The sequence below is a fragment of the Lemur catta genome, chromosome 15 (assembly GCF_020740605.2).
Source record: "Lemur catta isolate mLemCat1 chromosome 15, mLemCat1.pri, whole genome shotgun sequence".
Classification (NCBI taxonomy): domain Eukaryota; kingdom Metazoa; phylum Chordata; class Mammalia; order Primates; family Lemuridae; genus Lemur; species Lemur catta.
The window spans coordinates 49,151,127-49,170,592 of NC_059142.1; positions in this window are offsets into that span (position 1 = coordinate 49,151,127).

Here is a 19,466-nt window from a genome sequence, read left to right on the forward strand (position 1 = left end):
AGACTTACTAACTGGACCTTGAATAAATTGTAAGGATTAATGTAGGTCCTACTTTTAACATGATTAGTGCCCTGCTGGTGCACTGAAATTAGGTTACTTGTCGCTATGTCTCTTACGTAAACTCAGTGAGAGGCTGGGATAATTTCCTCAACTCCCACCAGTCCTCAAAAACCAAAATCTTTTGTTATTTATAGAACAATGGCTGAGAGCAAATGTATCTCCTTTTTACTACGATAAGCCTACTTTCTCTAAATAACCCTTCTCAGTTTCTTCCTCTTTCAGTAGAGTCAAACTCCTGAGGATGGTATTTAGCCATTAGTAAATGCCTAGCGTGCTGTGTTTGTCCAGATCTGATACTCATAGTCCCTGACCAAGGGGCTTGGATTTTTTTTTTAATGTTTAATTTTAATTTTTTAAATGAAGGGGGGGTAATTCAGGAGGGGGGCTTCAATTTCCTTTTTTTTTTTTTTTTTTTTTTTTGAGACAGAGTCTTACCCTGTTTCCCCAGCTAGAGTGCAGTGGTGTCATTGTGGCTCACTGCAGCCTTTCAAACTCCTCAGCTCAAGATGTCCTCCTGCCTCAGTCTCTCGAGTAGCTGGAACTACAGGTACGCGCCATGATGCCCGGCTAATTTTTCTATGTTTGGTAGAGATGGGGTCTCGCTCTTGTTCAGGCTGGTCTTGAACGCCTGAGCTCAAGCAATCCTCCCACGTTGGCCTCCCAGAGTGCTAGGACTACAGGCGTGGGCCACCTCCCCTGGCCAAGACCTGGATCTTGAATCTTGCAAAATGCAATGAAACCATAAAGGGTAGAAAGGATGTGGGGCAAGTGTTCTAAGGTTACCCTAAACGCTTCTGCCCGTGGATAGCTAAGGTCCAAATCAGGCTTACAAAACATGTAAAGATGATTGTGATGGTTCTCGTTCTAGTTTCTAACTAATTCAGTGCTTGGCTGCCTGTAAGGCCCTTTGGCAAACACCTATAGGAGAAGTGTCTAAAATGTAAAGTGTGAATCACTGGAAATGGGAACTCTGTCAAAATAAAGGAATTAAGTTCATTAAAGGTGTGGTAGCTTAATTTACTGTGCCAGCTTATAATGATCAAGGCTGGCACTGAACATTCCGTTAGTGCAAACCCACCCAAACTTGGCAGAGTGAATGGCCCCAACCAACCAAGCCTCTTGGCTTGCTCTCCAGGTTAAATGTACTTAAATTAGTAAAAATTGGGTTTGGACATTGGGCCGTTCTTGTCTTCTAGATTGGGGCTGTGTTTCATCAACAACAAGAAGATAAACAGCAAAGAGGACTTTGCTCTTGGGGCAGTGTGTTTCACATCTCCAGGTGAGAAAAATTGCCTCCCAAGTCCCAGAGCCTTTGGGAACTGTATCAATAACTAAGTGAATTTATGTTCGAGCTTTGTAAACACTCATTTCCAAGATTGCTTTTACATCCATGCCTCTTGATAGAAAAGTAAGTAGGTCCCTGGAGGAAAAGACCTGAGTGCCAAGTGAGACTGTTTCTGGGACCACTGGAACCACACTGGCCATGGCACAGAGTCAGTGGGCAGTGGGTAGGATGTGACAGGGGCCCACCCACTGACACACAGACCTTAAAACCTAGATGAGGTTTATGTGGGCATGTGGGAACATGTCAAAACACAATATGTTTGCTGCTTTTTATGAGGAACAGGGATTTTCCTAGTCATAGAAGAGGAAAGCTGTATGTGTTTCAAGGATACTTTCACAGATCAATGTATCTGAATCCTACTTTGCACATGACTTATACAGCTGAATTTATTCCAAGGGGGGTTATTTAGTGCTTTGCTAAGTGCCCTCGATAGAAAATGAAACTATCCTGAATCTTGCAAAATACAATGGAGGCATGAAGAACTTAGAACTTACACACTATTGGAATTTATGTACCAGTGCAGGAGATAGGCTTCTACACAAATAGTTATAACATGTCTTGAATAATAGCAAATAGAAGGTAAGGGCAGGATGCTAGGTCAACAGAGAGAGAGGTAAAGGAAATTAAGTAATGCTCCGTCATACGGCGATGTTGAACCTGGCCCATGAAGGATATGGCAATAGTAAAACATAGTGTTACTCCCGGGCATTCAGCCCTCCATTATATTTTCCAAAGAAAGGAACTGAAGTTTTACTTAAAAAAACAATAGCTACAGATGGATATTCTTCTCTCCTTTTCCCTAGATCCATGTTTTCTAGTACTGTTGAATTCCCTTAAAACCCAAATGAAACAAGCAGAAGTTTAGATAAGAATATTTAAAGAAAATAGTATATCTATGTTTCATTATATGTAGATTATTCCTTTGATGTTTCTGTCTGTTAGTCATCAATGAACAAATGGAAACATTATGTAAACCCTCAGTATCAGTCATCTTCATAGTTACAGTAGCATTCCTGGCATCCTTGTTTTATTAAAAGAAAAAAAGGCTTAGGAAAAGACCACCATATTTGGTTAAAAAAAAGCATAATTGACTTCTTCTTTGTTAATGTATCTTTATTGTTTGTTTATTTCCTTCTCATAAAATCCTTACTGTCAAATTATTTGAGATATCTGTCTGATGGTTATTTAGGGATGTTTAAACAACACAGCTGGCCTAAATAATATTCTCTAACTGTTATTAAGCCACACTAAATGAGTTGTTAAAAGTTGTCAGGTGACCTATTTAATAAATACTTCTTGAGCACCTACAATGTGCAATGTGCCAGGAAATGGGCATAGCAGAACAATTATGAGCAAGATCAACACAAACCCTTGCTCTCTTTTCTAATGAAAGAGGCAGGCATTTGTCATCACAGTGATGATTTAAAACAACAACAAAAAAAGAAAGCCTAAAAGATTTCCAACTAAGATGTTAAAGAAAAAGAAAATTACAGTGACATGGAAAGTGGGAATGTGGCTGAGAATAGAAAGGGCAGAAAGGCTACCTAATTTATAGAGAATTGGCTTAAATTTTATTGACAGGGAGAATTGTTAATGACCTTTTACTATAGCCCCTAGGCTTTGGCTTAATCAAAGTACTCACACTAATGCACCTGCATTTTAAGAAGAAAAAAATGTAACAGAAGTGTAATTGTGGGGAATGACACAAGAAGACTAAAAAAAAAATGCCTAATCATGAATATTGAAAAGAAAAAGAAACAAGATGGTTGCTTTCTTTTAAAATAATGAAAAAGAAAAGTTTAAAAATCTATTCTACAAGGGTTATCCACACTGCAGAAATTCTAACCTTGGTTAATAGGGTCCTACACCTCCTTAACCTCTGTTCACTTTTCCATCACATCTTTAACCCCAGAATTCTACATTGGACTCACATTGGCTGGACACAGCAGAAAATATTTACTATCTCTACTTTTGGTGGTGCCAATTAATATGTTTAGAAATTGCAAGAAGGAAAATTTGTTATTCAAAATCTGAAAGCTATTTCTTAGTTGGTTTGCTAGTTCATGCCCATGGTTACATAAGGGAACATTGTGCACCTTTCCAGCTTTTCATAATGTGAGATGCCAGGCACTGCAGGTAGGGGAGTATAGTTGAAAAGTCTCATATAGGCTACAACGCTAGAAACGTCTGAGGTTTCTAGCATTTAGAAAACATTTATTTAAAGTGTATTACTAATCATGATTATCCAGAAAAACAGAACCAATAGGAGATATATCTATATATATGTATATGTGTGTGTATGTGTGTGTATAATATATATATATTAGAGAAAGAGAGAGAGATTGATTATGAGGAATTGGTTCACATGATTATTGAGGCAAAGAAGTTCCACAATCTGCCATCTGCAAGTTGGAGACCCAGGAAGGCTGGTGATGTAATTCAGTACAAGTTCAAAGTCAGGAGAAGATGGCATAAATTCCAGTTTGAGGGCAGGAGAAGATGAGATGAGATGTTCTAGCTTCTCTGCCTTTTGCTCTATTTAGACCCTCAGTGAATTGGATGAAACCCACCCACACTGGGAGAGCTATCTACTTTATGGGGCCACTGATTCCAGTGCTAATCTCATGTGAAAACATCCTCACAGACACAACAAGAAACGTTTAATCAGGACATCCCATGGCTCAGCCATTTTGACAGATTAAATTAGCCATGGCATGTACTAATACTAAAATTATGCTTACAGTGTAATCTTTAGTACCCCATGGAAGTCTTTCTTTAAGATTAGCTATTTAAGATTTGTCGTTATCTAAAAGATAGGGAATTCTTTTTGTTGTTGATTGTTTTTTTTCTTTTATTGTTATCTTTAGGCAAACTTTATGGCAATTGGAGTTAATAATAATCAAAAAATAACAACATACGGTTTGTATTTTGTTACTAGTTATCCATTGGAAAAATCAAAGTATTTACCAAATTTACTTAGGAAGCCTCTAAAACCTTCAGTGGGAGAAATATCAGATACTCTTATCTTATACAAGTCATAAAAAGAGTTGTATTTATTGAATATGTGCCAAATACAAAGAGCTTTACATATAGCAGCCCAGTCTTCATGAACACCTCACAACCAAATTGTTCTTATTATCCTCATAGACTAAAGAAGAAACTGAGACAAGAGGCAGTTAAATGACTGGATCAGGTGCCCAGTTAGCTAATGCTGGAGCCTGAATCCCTACCCAGGTGCTTTGATTCTTGTGCATTTGAGTATAACAACCTGCTGTAGAAATAATTCAACACACAACAGTGACATGACCTGCAGTACTTTCCTTTTCATTTTGTTTTTATTTTTCCTCTTTCCTTAGTGCAAGAGTGAAAACTGCTCAGTGCAAAACACCCAGAAAACTTAGCAAAATCATGTGGGTACACACAGACACAGCTACATCACTAAAGATTTCACACCCTTGAGATCATCCTTCTTGACATATTAGGCTGCTATGTATTGTTTAGTTTTTTAATATAATCATCTTAGTGAAATTGTCTATATTGTATTATAGCCTGTTTTATCCAATTATTGATATATCTTTAATATACTGTCATGACCTTAAATGTTCTTCTAAATCAAAGATCAGCAATCTATGGCCCACATGCCAAAAGTAGCCTGTAATCTTTTTTGTACATAAAGTTTCATTACAACACAGCCATGCCTATTTGTTTGCTTACTGTCTATGGCTACTTTTGTGAGCTATGAATACACTGGCAAAGTACAGTCATTGTAACAGAGACTCTATGGCCCACAGAGACCAAAACACTATCCTGCCAATTACTTATTTATAATAACTATTTCTTATATGGTGGTAACAGAATACCACAGTAGTATTTTTTCATTTTTATTTTTTAATTTTATTTCAGAATATTACCAGGGTACAAATGTTTTGGTTACAAAAATTGCTTTGGTACAGTTGAGTCAAAGTTATAAGTGTGTCCATCACCCAGATAGTGTGCATTGTACCCGTTCAATGTGAATTTACCCATCCCCTCCACCCTGCTCCTGCCTGCTTGATTTCCAATGAATGTTATTTCCATATGTGCACATAAGTGTTGATCGATTAGTTCCAACTTAATGGTGAGTGTATGTGATGCTTGTTTTTCCATTCTTGCGGTACTTCACTTAGAAGAATGGGCTCCAGCACTATCCAGGTTAATACAAGGTATTAGTTCACCATTTTTTCAATGGCTAAGTAGTACTCCATGGTATATGTATACCACATTTTATTAATCCACTTATGTATTGATGGGCACTTGGGTTGTTTCTGCATCTTTGCAATTGTAAATTGTGTTGGTATAAACATCCAAGTGCAGGTGTCTTTTCTATAGAATGTCTTTTTTTCCTTTGTGTAAATACCCAGTAGTGGGATTCCTGGATCAAATGATAGTTCTACTTTTAGTTCATTGAGGTATCTCCCTATTACTTTCTATGAAGATAGATAGCACTAGTTTGCAGTTCCACCAACAGTGTGTGAATGTTCCTATCTGTCTGCATCCATGCCAGGATTTGTTGTTTTGGGACTTTTTGATAAAAGCCATTCTCATTGGAGTTAAGTGATATCTCATTGTGGTTTTGATCTGCATATCCCTGATGATTAGAGATGTTGAGCAGTTTTTCATATGTTTATTGGCCATTAGTCTATCTTCTTTTGAAAAGTTTCTGTTCGTATCTTTTGCTCACTTTTTAATTGGGTTGTTTGATTTTTTTTTTCTTGCTGATTTCCTTGAGTTCTTTATAGATTCTAGTTATCAGCCCTTTATCAGATGTATAGCATGCAATCCAATTCTGTGGATTGTCTATTCACTCTAATGATTGTTTCCTTGGCTGTGCAGAAGCTTTTTAATTTGGTCAGGCTGCAGTAGTATTTAAATAAATAGCAATTTGACCTTCTGATTGATACCTTCCTGCAATAACAAAACTTACCATTGCTTTGAGAAAAAAAATTGGGCTATTTCCTATGATCAAATAAAAATGCACTAAAATAGTTACTTATCATAGACTTTCTGGAGGACTCATGGGTAGGGTGATCATGCGATGTATAACTCAGCATACAAGCCAGACAGGATAACAACTCTATACCGAGACTGTTTATCATAGTAAACTGAGATCTATATAGTCACCCTCCCTCCTAATGTTCAACAGTCCAGTCATTATTTTCTTATTTTAACTAAGTCTCCAATTGCATTGTATTCTGTCAACTGACTTTCCAATCTTGTCTTTTCTGTTTACATTCTTCTTTTTCCTCCATCTGAATATTTCTCGAGAAAAAAGTAACCCTTATTCTAGATAACAGGACACCTCAGCTTGCTCCTGATCTGCCTTCATAAGCTCTCCCCGGGTTACAAATAGAAAAATCCCGTGTTTTTACAACTAATTCCTTAGATCTTCATGCCTTGCTTTCTGACAACATTCTGTGCACAATTTGTTCGCTACATAGTACGTGAGTTTTATGTAGTGTTAGAGCCATTAAAGTGAACAGTTAGAGAAAAGGGGGGAGGGAGTTAAAGAAACAAGGAGTTTCTTTCCAAAGAATGCTCCACGGTGGCTCCAAATGGGCTCCTGCTCGGAAATGCTGAATCTTGTGTATGAACCCTTCAGTGGCAAAGGAAAACAGGCCACCTTTATTAGAAATTTTCTACAGCTAAAGATGTAACATCATAGCTAAATTCAGTCAGAGACAGGTCGAGCAACAAAAACCAGGAGCCAAGGCAGTCTAGTCGGCTCTGAAATTTGATTCAGGCACCAGATTATGAATAGATTTAACTAGTTCGCCAAATGAAAATGTAGATTTTGGCACCGACTGAATTTTTTTTGGGGGGAAGGGGTATTCTATATGTGGAGTCCCAGTACACACTGAGGGATATGAAAAAGAGCTTTTTATATTATATAACTACTCTGTGTATGTTAAGAAAAAAAAACAACTCAATAAATGCCAAAAAAACAAAAAATCCAAACTCTTTTTACTAACTTGAGCATCCAATCTCTCTTACTTTATAATGCAGCTTTTGCATTATTCAAAATGACACAGCACCAATGATCAATTACTCAATAGTTATCCATGTAAACTTATTAAATTGCATACATAGGGTCTGTTCCCCTTCTGTAGGAGTAGTAATACAACAAGAAGCTTAAATCCCACAGCAGGTAAGTAGCACATTGTCAGTAAGGATATGGAAATCAAATTTTAATTGTCCTGAGGTTTCTCAGATTCCCTTTCCTTTCCTGGTGAGGGTGGCAATGTGTGCCACTAACACAATGAACTTCCTTCCATTTCCTTAGCATTGGCCCTCGGAGTACTATTATTTCAGGTTTTGTGATGATAAACAAAGATTAAAACAAATAAAAATAAATGACGGTGCATAGCATACCTTTCTACCTCAACACTGCAACCTGCTTCTCCTCAGTCTCCAGTTTTGCATCACTTTGCTCCAATAAAAGTTTCCAAATTGTCCTTCTTTAAAATACTCTGTTCCCACACCAAAGAGCTAACTACATTGAAAAATTGTTCTAATGTTATTCAATATGCACAAAACAGCATTCAATAAGAACGTTTAATTTTAAAGACATTATTAGAAATATCATAAGAAACTTTTGAAAACTGTCTTCATAACATAGTGTTTCCAGATGGATTAAAAGACAAACAGATTTGCTCTGTTGCGAGTATGTGTGCATGTGCAGCCCTCAGTTAGAGTTATTCTGAGAATTTCAACTGCAGAATGTAACTGCTAGTGTGTGCCTGGTGAGAAAAGAAGACTATCAGACTCTGCACGTTTAAAGATAATGTAGTGAAGTTTAGGGGCCCCGGGTGTAAGGGTCAAATTCTGGCTCAACTTTTTTATGGCTGCATGGCTTTGACCAAGTTTCCCAATCTGTCTAAAACTCAAGTTTCTCCTCTCAACATTAGGATAATGATACTAATCTAATGAGATTGGAAAACATGGTACATATTCTGAGAACATCTCATTCAAACACATTCAATGAGTGCAAGTCACGGAGGGGGCATGTAATACATGGCAAATGGTTTTTACGCAAAAAGAACTGACCATTCGAGAGCAAGAATACAGATGGAGGCATTTCTGAGTTTAGTAAGGACTAGTCAAAACAGACAATGTCTAGAAGAGAAAGTGGGTTTCCCTTCTTGTGTGCCATGTGGGAACAGCACAAATCAGGAAAGTTACTTCATCATTTAATTCAGATTCTCCTTTAGGGTGGCACATTTACCACCAATAATATTGAGACGTGACTAACATTCACTTTAAAATAAAAGCAGGTTATAACAGTATGTCCACATCAATTATGCAATCTAGGTATCTAACATGTTGTAATGGACCAATCATATTTCCAAATCCAGATTATGTCAGCAGTTACTATGTCGTTAGTCATTTGGGTAGGGTAAGCAGCATATATAGTAGTACATGTCTAGGCTGAAGGTGAATTACAACATTACAGAGGTTTAGTGTTTGAAAAGTCTTTGTAGTTTATATAGTCCTGCTTTCTATTTTGGTAAAGTGGAAATCCTAACCATAGAGATGAAGTGCCATGCCCAAAGTCACCAAGTTAGGAAAAGTGATAAACCCTAGACTCAGAGTTTTATATAACTACTTATTTAGCTTATAGCTAAATTTGAAATTCCTTCAAATTCCTGTCTAAATTATCAAATTCCTATCTAAAAATTTTAACAAGATATTTTCTCTATTGAAATTCAAAAATATACTGTAAATATCTAATCTGTCCTTAAGTTTGGATTTGATCAAAATCCTTGTAAACCTCATGATCTTTCAAATCCTCTTTTTCCTTTGGCAACTTTAGGTTTAATTGTTTTAAAAAAAGGTGATTAATTTTTTTTAAATTAAAAGGCATTGTACTGGGTCAGTTCCTAAGGACATATGTTTAAATACAGGCTTTGGTAGCACAGACTATGGGAAGAGAAGGTGTACTTTAAAAACAGTGCAGTAAGGGGAGAATATTAGAATATTAATTATTAATAGTTTTCTTTTCTTTTCTTTTTTTTTTTTTTTTGAGACAGAGTCTCGCTGTGTTGCCCGGGCTAGAGTGAGTGCTGTGGCATCAGCTTAGCTCACAGCAACCTCAAACTCCTGGGCTTAAGTGATCCTCCTGCCTCAGCCTCCCAAGTAGCTGGGACTACAGGCATGCGCCACCATGCCTGGCTAATTTTTTTCTATATATATTTTTTAGTTGGCCAGATAATTTCTTTCTATTTTTAGTAGAGACTGGGTCTCTCTCTTGCTGAGGCTGGTCTCGAACTCCTGACCTCGAGCAATCCACCCGCCTCGGCCTCCCAGAGTGCTAGGATTACAGGCGTGAGCCACCACGTTGGCCAATAGTTTTCTTTTTTATATAACTTTGGTATGTTACTCTTGGGAGGATGCGTATTTGCCACTTGCCTAAATTAAAAGAAAAGAAAAGAATATTTTAAAGGAAACAAATTTGAACAGTAAGAAAAAGTTACAGACTTTAGGGGATGGTATTTGTCAGAATGAATCTGTGGTTGATAGAATAAGAATGCAAAATAATATGAAATCTTGAACACAAACATGATTCTCCCAAGATTTTTTGCGGTGTCTCCAAATCATAAACAGACTGGAGTGAGGAGGTTGGAAGGTAGGAATGGGGAAAGTCTTAGGGACCTGGTTGAATACTGAAAGCCGTCCAGGAGGAAGAATATCAGAGGGTGGCTACCTCTTAGGTATAGTAGGTTTAGGGTGTGTATGTGTGTGTGTGCGCGCGCGCGTGCGTTCCTATGCAAAATTCTGGATAGGAAGCCCTTAAGATAAAATAGAAGTTAAAAGCGATTTGACTTAAGATCCACTGAACAGTCAATCCATATTTTAGCAGACTCGAGATGTAAAAACCTTTGCTACAATGGAAGCTAATGTTTTAAAAGGGCCAAAGAGTTCTTTATATAATCACTCAAAAGGAACCAGGGACTTATATTTTACAAAGAGTGTGTTTAACTTTGACCAGTATTAGGTTAATAAACACTGAAAATTATAAATCTATTTCCTAACTTCAAGTGAAGTGTAGGAAGGAAGAAGACGGCATTTGAAATACAGTACAACCTACTAAATATGATTTTTAATTTCAGCACTTTAAGGAGACAATTTTTTCTCTCCATTTTCCACACCTTGAAAGAAGACTAACAGGAGCTTTTTTTTTCCCCTAAGCAAAAGAGATATCTTGATATTGATCACATTACATTAACTGTCTAAATAGGTGGCTTACGTCTTACTTTCTCCCTAGGGTATAGATATGCTGGCATTATCATTCAAACCCTCATATACTGTGCTGTGATCGGGGAAATGATGGTTGTCCTGGTTTAAAATGCATATTTCTTTTTTTTTTTTTTTTTTTTTTTTTACTGCAACATTTTCTTGGATTTTATTTTTATTTATTTATTTTTTTTTTTACACATTGACTTTTTATTTATTTTTTTTTTTATTTCAGCTCATCATGGGGGTACATAAGTTTAGGTTATATACATTTTCCATGTCCCACCCATCCCCCCGAGTCAGAGTCCCAAGCGCGTCCGTTCTCATTCTCCAGACAGTGCACCTGGCACTCATCATGTATATTTCTTTTCCCAAGTACTCTATAAAGTTCTGACAGACAGAAACGACTCAGAGTGAGGAATTTACTCTCTTTGCATGATTCAGTTAATAATGAAACCTAATTCTTAGCATCGTGCCTGCTCCAAGATGTCACCTTTGGTTGATGATTTTTTATGTGGTTTCAATGTTTTTCACCTATTTACAATATGAGAATATGGATGAGGCAAACCACTTAGGCTAATGGATGAGCCCATGTATAGAGCTCAATGCATATTGTAGAATAAATGGGTGCTTTTTGTAAGACATCGAGCTGGGTATTTCACCCATATATGCTTTAAAATAACACGTCTATAGACCACATATGTACAGATAGAAAAACAAACAAGAAACCTTTAGAGGTTTATTTTGATTACAGATGCCAGTTACTTGTGGTTGAATTTTGCTCTGATTCCATTCAGGTATGTGATCTAGGAAGTAGTAAAAGGTAAATGTTAAAAAGTAAAAATGAAATAAAGAAGAAAATATAAAGGAACAGTTGGGCATATGCATATTTTTGTCTATTAGTGGAAACATATTGTGACAAAGAGTGTGTAAGTATTTAGGGTATTTCATTAGCAGAGAACATATTTTTCTTATCTGAACATGTTTCTTATCTGATTTCACTCATGACACCATCGAGATTTTAGCCCAAACATCATTTCACCAATAGGTGGGTACTAGGGTGTTATTACCAGGACCAATAGTTAAGAACCAATGTTGCAATGAGATGGTTTTATTTCCTACAATGAATATGCATTGATTTGGAAAAAAAATAAAAATGGAAAGGAAGCCAATCCAAAAATGGAAAAAAGGTACATACTATGTCTTTCTTTTATCTCTTAATTCCCCAGGTTTCTATAACAGATAAACGCAAGCCTAAAAAAAGTGAAATTATCCTTTGCCTCTTTTTTTTTTTTTTAAGTTGAGGTGAAATACTGGGTATAAAATTACTTGTTCCCACAAGCAATATGAGATATTTAACATGTTATAGTAATGTAATATAATGATGACATAGCTAAGGGGCAGATTCAATATGGCATGCATTGTTAATGAGTATGGATGTGCTTAATATCTGTGTGCATTTGTAACTTTTTATGTATGCACACAAATACAAATGCATACACACAGATGCAGCCACTTTTCTTCCATATAACTCAAAGCAACTAAAAATAATGAAATTGAATGTTTATACTGTGCTTTGCTGCAACCATTTTGCTCATTGTAAACTCAGGGCCAAGTTCTCCCAAGTGAAATTTAACGATGGTTAGACAAATCTAAGGTCAGTATGTTGCCAATTTTAATTGTTAAATATTATAATACAATTATTAATAAGATGAAATAGCTATTTACAGAAAATTATGTATCTGTTTTATCATGTCCCAAAGTACATTTATAAGATGCTGTGACTCTTGATAGAATTTAAACTCATTCCTTATTTTTATGAAAATATATAGAACTAAAAATATAAGATATTTTCTTAACATAATTAAAAAATCTTTCTCAAAACCAAGAGATCAAGTACAATTGAGGAACTTACACTAAAATCAACATAGATTTGTAGGCAAATATCACTACTATTATTAAAAATCATGGCACACAGAAAAAAGATTTTCAAATGGCCAAACATAAAGATATGTTTAATCTCCTTTAGAATTTGTGTAGCACACATTAAAAAATCAAAATGCCATTTCTTACCATTAGATTTGTGAAAAATAAAGCATATTGTGTTAGTGCAGCTTTGGAGAAAGAGGCACTCTCATTCACTGATAGTGGAAATGTAACCTCATACAAACTTTCCAGGGGAAAATTCAGCAATACCTATCAAAGCTACATATGCAGTTGCCTTTTGGCCCAGCAATCTCACTTCCAGGAATTTACTCGAAAATACATATTCAACAGTACACAAATGCATATACATAAAATTATTTATGCAGTGTTATTTATAATTGCAAAATATTGTTAACAACTTAAATGACTACATTTAAGAAAGCAAGTAAATCAACTGTGGCATGTCTGCAAAGTGGAATACTATGCAACTGTAAAAAATATAAGAAAGATCTCTATGAACTAATATGAAGTGATTTCCAGGAAATGTTGTTAGGTTAAGAAAATGAATAAAATTTTCTACAGTATGCTTCAAGTAAGAGAAAAGGGGGTATACAAAAATATGCATGAATCTTCTCATTTGTACAAAAATAGATACAGGAAGGATAAATCAGAAACTAATGGATTGATCATCTAAAAATGGTGGGTGCAAATAGCATGCAAGGATTGGGGGACTGGGGAGAGAGCATGACGGACAAAAAGAAAGTGATGTTTTTCTGAGTATGCCTTTTTTATATATACATACCCAATGGATCAACATATACCCAATGGATCAACAAATAAAATCATCCATATTTTTTGGAAGAATCTCAACTGGAATACTAATAGTAACAAATGAATCTAACTATATTGCTAATAAATAACATAACCCCAATGAATGGGATGAGAAGGAAGACAACTAACTCAAGTAAAGAGGACTAAATACCTGTGCTGTAAGGCTAAAGACAAAAGAAGTCTTCAGAAATATTGTGCTCTAGTTGGTAAGTAAGTAATACTAAAGCTATTTTATATGCATTCTAAGATTGATAAAATAAGTAAATATATTGTAGAACATGAGAACCAGGTTTCACACTGTTGGGGAAATAAGTTATAAGTTAGGAAAGTGGGAGAGCTACAGTGAGCCTTGTGGTGTAGGATTAGAATCAGAGGTGTATGAATTCATTATTCGAAAAATATGTATGTACATACACATATTTCCTAGCTCTGTCTACTAATAGAGCCTTGAAAAAATCATACACCAGGAGCAAGGAGTACATCAAGGTCCCATATTTCTTTCTAATTCATTTATTTTAGAGGTACGGTCTCACTCTGTTGCCCAGGTTGGTACAATCATAGCTCACTGCAGCCTCGAACTCCAGGGGTCAAGAGATCCTCCTACCTAAGCCTCCCAAGTAGCTAAGACTACAGATGCACACCACCACACCTCATTTATTTTTTACTATTTTTTAGGGGAGGCAGGAGGTCTTTCTATGTTGCCCAGGCTGGTCTTAAACTCCTGGCTTCAAGTGATCCTTTTGCCTCAGCTTCCCCAAGTGCTAGAATTACAGGTATGTGCCATTGCGCCCAGTCCCAGATCTCGGTTTTTAATACAATTTTCAAATAAAATGAACCAAGACTCCTTGAGGAAGGGGCTGGGGCAGAGAAAGTACAAGGTGAGACTGGAACATATAGTTGGGCCATAAAGTAAGGAAGTTTTGAAAGAATGTTGGGGGCATGTCAATTGGAGGGAGGTCCCAATGGTCAGATCTGGGACAATTTGAACAACAAAATAAATAGCAATAGTGATGGATTATAACTCTGCAGTAAATGTTGATGAGTTCAAAGTAATCTGAATGATTGAATATATAAATAACTGAGGGAAAAGGAAAGCTCTTGATTAACATACAATTCCAATTAATAAACATAGAAGGAATGTTGGAAATCTAAAATCAGCATTTAGCAAGCACACAACCTCAACAATTTTTACAAGAAGCATCAATGGATGATTAGTAGGTAAAAGTATAATGAAAAATAGAATATTGCATGGTCTCAGATTATTTTTCCACTATATACTTATTAGTTATAAAAGGAAATATAGTAAGTACACACAAGGTGGAGAAACCTGATGGAGAACCTTAACCAAGTGATCAAAGTTACATCACCAGTGGTAGGACATATACACATCATGTACTTCCCGATATGATACAAGGAAGACGTGGCATCACTTCAGTGGTATTCTTGCCAAAAATGCACAACTTCATTCTCTACTCATGAAAAAATATCACACAAAGCCAAAGAGGAACATTTTACAATAGAGCTGGACAATTGTCCTCAAAAGTGTCGAAGTCCTAAGAGACAAAGAAAGACTAAGGAAGCATGAGGATTAAATGCAATGAGTAATCATGAATTGGATCCTAGCCCAGAAAAAGGACATTGGTGGGAAATTGCATATTTAAATAAGGCCTGTAAATTACCTGGTAGTATTATATTTAATTTCCTGGTTTTGATCATTTTACTATGGTTATGTAAGAAAAAATATTTGTGGATGCTAGGTGAAGAGTAGATGAAGACTTTTTTTAATTACTTGAAAAGTATTAAAAGTTAAAATACAAAAATAGAAAACACGAATCAGGATGTTTGACATTTTGTAAATGTTGTGGAAACTTTAATCCATGCAATACCCAGAACAAAAATATGGTAATATTTTAATAATTTTAAGATTTTTGTAATTATCTACTGGGAGAAAATCAAATCAATTCAAAACTATCAGATTTAGTAATAGAGCTGAAAAAATCAATTGGGTATAATTTAATAATTTAGATTCAATAGGTTGCCAATATATCACCAAACATCATAAATATAAAATTATGTATATGCATGAGCAACCATTCCTAAAAATAAACAAGAAGAGCTTTGTAAGAAAAAGAATAAAGTATTAAATTTTAAAAGACTGGAAAAAATATTGAATTAGGAGTCAGTACTATTTTCCAGGATGGAAAAACTCAATATACAAGAGATGAAATCTTCTCAAATTAAGTCTTGAATTTAGTAAAATTCCCATTCAAATTATTAGGATTTTTTTGTTTTAATTGGCAAACTAAATCTAAAATTTAGCTGAACATTCAGACCATTTGGAAAGGAGCATAATGTGAAATTTGCCAAAATATTATTATATTTTTTAAATCCAGCTTTCCTAACTGAAAATAATAATGCTAAATTATAATTATTATAAAGCTACATTTTAAAATAGTGTTCTATTAGTGATAGAATTGATATGCAAATTAATTTATTAAGATAGGTAACATATATATTACATAAAAAGTTTAGTATTCAACAATCATGGCATCATATTCAATGGAAGTTCACAATTACTCAGTAAACAATACTGAGTTGCTTGGTAATAAACCTTTTGGTAATAAAATGAGACATTATTTCACATTATACCACAGAAGATATTATAATTACAACAAACGATTTTAAATAAATCATAAAAAACATAACTATTTCTTTTTCAGTTAATTTAAATTTAAATATAATTTCAATTTATATATGTTTTACATGGTTGAAATTCAAGTGCTTATTCTGCATTCCTTTTTCTTAATTTATGTTATATCACAAACATTTAATGCATATCTATATAATTTTCATAATTCATTAAGATTTCACCATAAAAATGGTGCATTAATCATATATTGATCCAACATAATTTATTAAACATTTTCCTTAATATTGAATGCTGACTTGTTTTCAGTCTTTCTTCTTAGAATTAACCTTGGTAGGAACATCTTAATGTGGCATTTTATTCATTTTGCTAAATATTTTCTTGAAAATCAGTTTAAAGTGGAAAATTTTTGGATGTGAGTATCTTTACACTTTTTAGCTATATCATGTAAGAATGAATAATGCCTTCCAAACTGTGTGTTATGTGTATATATACACAATATATAAAACAAAGTTTATATATAACAAATTATGTATTAATATATATGATCATACATATGTATGTGTACATACACAAAGTTTTATATAAATAAAATCATATATATACTTTGCATATGTCAATGTATATGTTATATGTGTGTGTTTTTACATATACATTTTGTTTTGAACTTAAATGTAAATCTTAAGTATATGAGGTTTATCTCAAAGTTAATTTTATTTGTGCTTTTATATTATACCTCTGGATGTTTATATTGGTTGCAAAGAAGAACACTGGAGCAGCTTTGTTTTTGGTGAGTGGAAATGGGTAAAGTGTCATCTATGATCTTTAGCCTTTAGCTCTTGCTAAAGCCCATGGCATATTTCATTTGAAAATCAGTGCATAAGATTATAGTTCTTTGCTCTTCAAACTTTTTACTCTGGATTGAATCTCCTTGTTTTTAGATGAACTAACCCCTTCTGTTTTGACCTAAAAAGAAAAAAATTACAATAACCACCACCAAAACCCTACACCTCTGTCTTCCATATGTTGTAGAGAAAAGGGCATATGCTACCCTGCAATCCAATGCAATTCCATGTTCCTTTGGAAACAGTTTCCCACATGCTTCTGTCGTTTGTAGGAGCATTATTTTGATCCAGAAATTATCTCACTAACTTGGAGGCCAGTGGATTTCACACTGGGTAAGACTTCAGCACAGGGAATCCACATGCTGATTTTGATATTCATTAATCATCTAGCTAATTTGTTTTAACATAGGAGTGCTGACAGCAAACGAATGTTATTCCAGCAACGGTGACTGCATAATCCAGACTATTATGGCATTAACATTTACGAAGCTGACAGGTCCATGTTCACATAGGGTCAATGTTGCCTTTCAGTCTAAATGCAAATGTATCTATATTTAATTCACATCTGCTATAATCATTGGGTGGGACAGATGGGACCAGTGGGATAAATGGATTACCACCTTTTTTTTTCTTATTTTGGCTATTAGACCAATAGACATATTGAAATCCTGAAGTTTTTGATTCTGTTTGATAAGTCTATAGATTTTATTTTACTATTCTTCAGTTAAAAATGAAAGTAAACTTTACTGTGCCATATATATTTACAAGTGCGAATTTAGGCATCTTGCATCATGTGGTAGTGAAAGTCACCCAAATAGGGATAATCTTTGTTTATGCCTTGTAAAGATAAAGACAATAAACACATTTATGCATTACTATTTTAGATTTCTAGAAACCTGTATTACTCTTCACATAAATTATGTATATAGATATTATAACTTTTCAAAATATCTTTCTGCTTGCCATTTTATATTATTCTCATTTCATCTCTGATAGAGATTTGTCTTCCTTATTATATTGTTAAAAATGATGCTTAAAAAGATTAAATAACTCATCTAAAGTCTTTTAATTTGGTGGTCAAATGGGACTCTAATTAATGTCCACTAATTCTCAGATTCAGGGACTATCCATTAACCAGCATGACATCTTTGTTTCAGGCATACTACGGCTTATTAATTTTAATAAAATTGCAAACTAAACCTGGTATCCGTAAGGCAGAGATACAATCTCCCTTTCTCTTTCCTTCAAACATGCCACATGCACATCCCCTTGTCAGTGTCTTCTCAAAAAAATACTCCCAGTAAAGGAGATATTCCATTTTTTCTGAATTGTAATTTTCTGAGGGTCATTATCAGGAAGTGTTTAACAATGTGTTTCTTGATTCAATTTATTTACTGAAAGAAATAAGGTAAATGCCATTAACCGATTGAGAGACATAAAATACAAGAAAAAATAAAGCTATCTGAAAGGACTCCTATTCACTGCACCAAACTACAACTTTTACCCAGTAGGATAATAGAGGAAATAAATGGTTCTTTCCCTGAAATGTTTACATTGTTATCTACAGTCTTTTAAACAGTAGCAGAGCTGTGGTTCTCTTGACTTGCTCACTCAGTCTGTTATTAGAGAAATTCTTAACTTCTTCCATGGGGAACTATTTTTCTGTCTTCACTCTTTTCCTACGGCCCATGCCCTGTTAATCAGAATAGTCAGAACATTGAAAGTGTGTCTATGCTGTTTCCTTCCCGTATGTGGTGTAGTTGCTCAGTTATCTGCCACATCTAATGGGCTCACAGGTTTTATGCATGACAAAAGGGAGTTAGTTAGACGTTTACAGTCCATTTGCTGACAGAATACTGTTCATCCAAATGTTGGAAGTAGTAAAAAATGAAGCAAATGTTCATAAAGCTGAGAAAATATGCAATATGAACATAGAGGATAATTTTTTTCCCAGTCAACAAAATATATGCTTTACTTATGCAAAGTGAAATAGGGTGATAAAGCAGTGAAGTCTGGGGGAAAAAAACATTAGCTTTTTTAGATACGAGTTGTAACTCTAAATCTGCAGTCCCCAACCCCTGGGGCTGGGGACTGGTACTGGTCCTCGGCCTGTTAGGGATGGGGCTGCAGAGCTCTGCCACCCCTTCCACCCCTGTCCGTGGAAAAATTATCTTCCATGAAACTTAGGAAAGGCGGGGTTCGCACAGCACGAGGTGAGGGAGAGCAAGCGGGGAAGCTTCATCTGTATTTACAGCAGCTCCCCATCGCTCGCATCACCCCCTGAGCTCCGCACCCCCATGGAAATATTGCCTTCCATGAAACCAGTCCCTGGGGCCAAAAAGGTCAGGGACTACTGCAGATGGTAAGCGTCAGTGTATAGACAGATAAGTTTTATAAATTAAGTAGTTATTAAGGAGACTTTGCATTACATTAAGCCATTTAATTTGGGAAATATTACAAAGTTGGAGCTTTCAGCTATCCTTTTAAAGGATGAGGAAAGAATACCATTGTATTTAAAGGAATAGTGGTGAAGTTGAGCCAG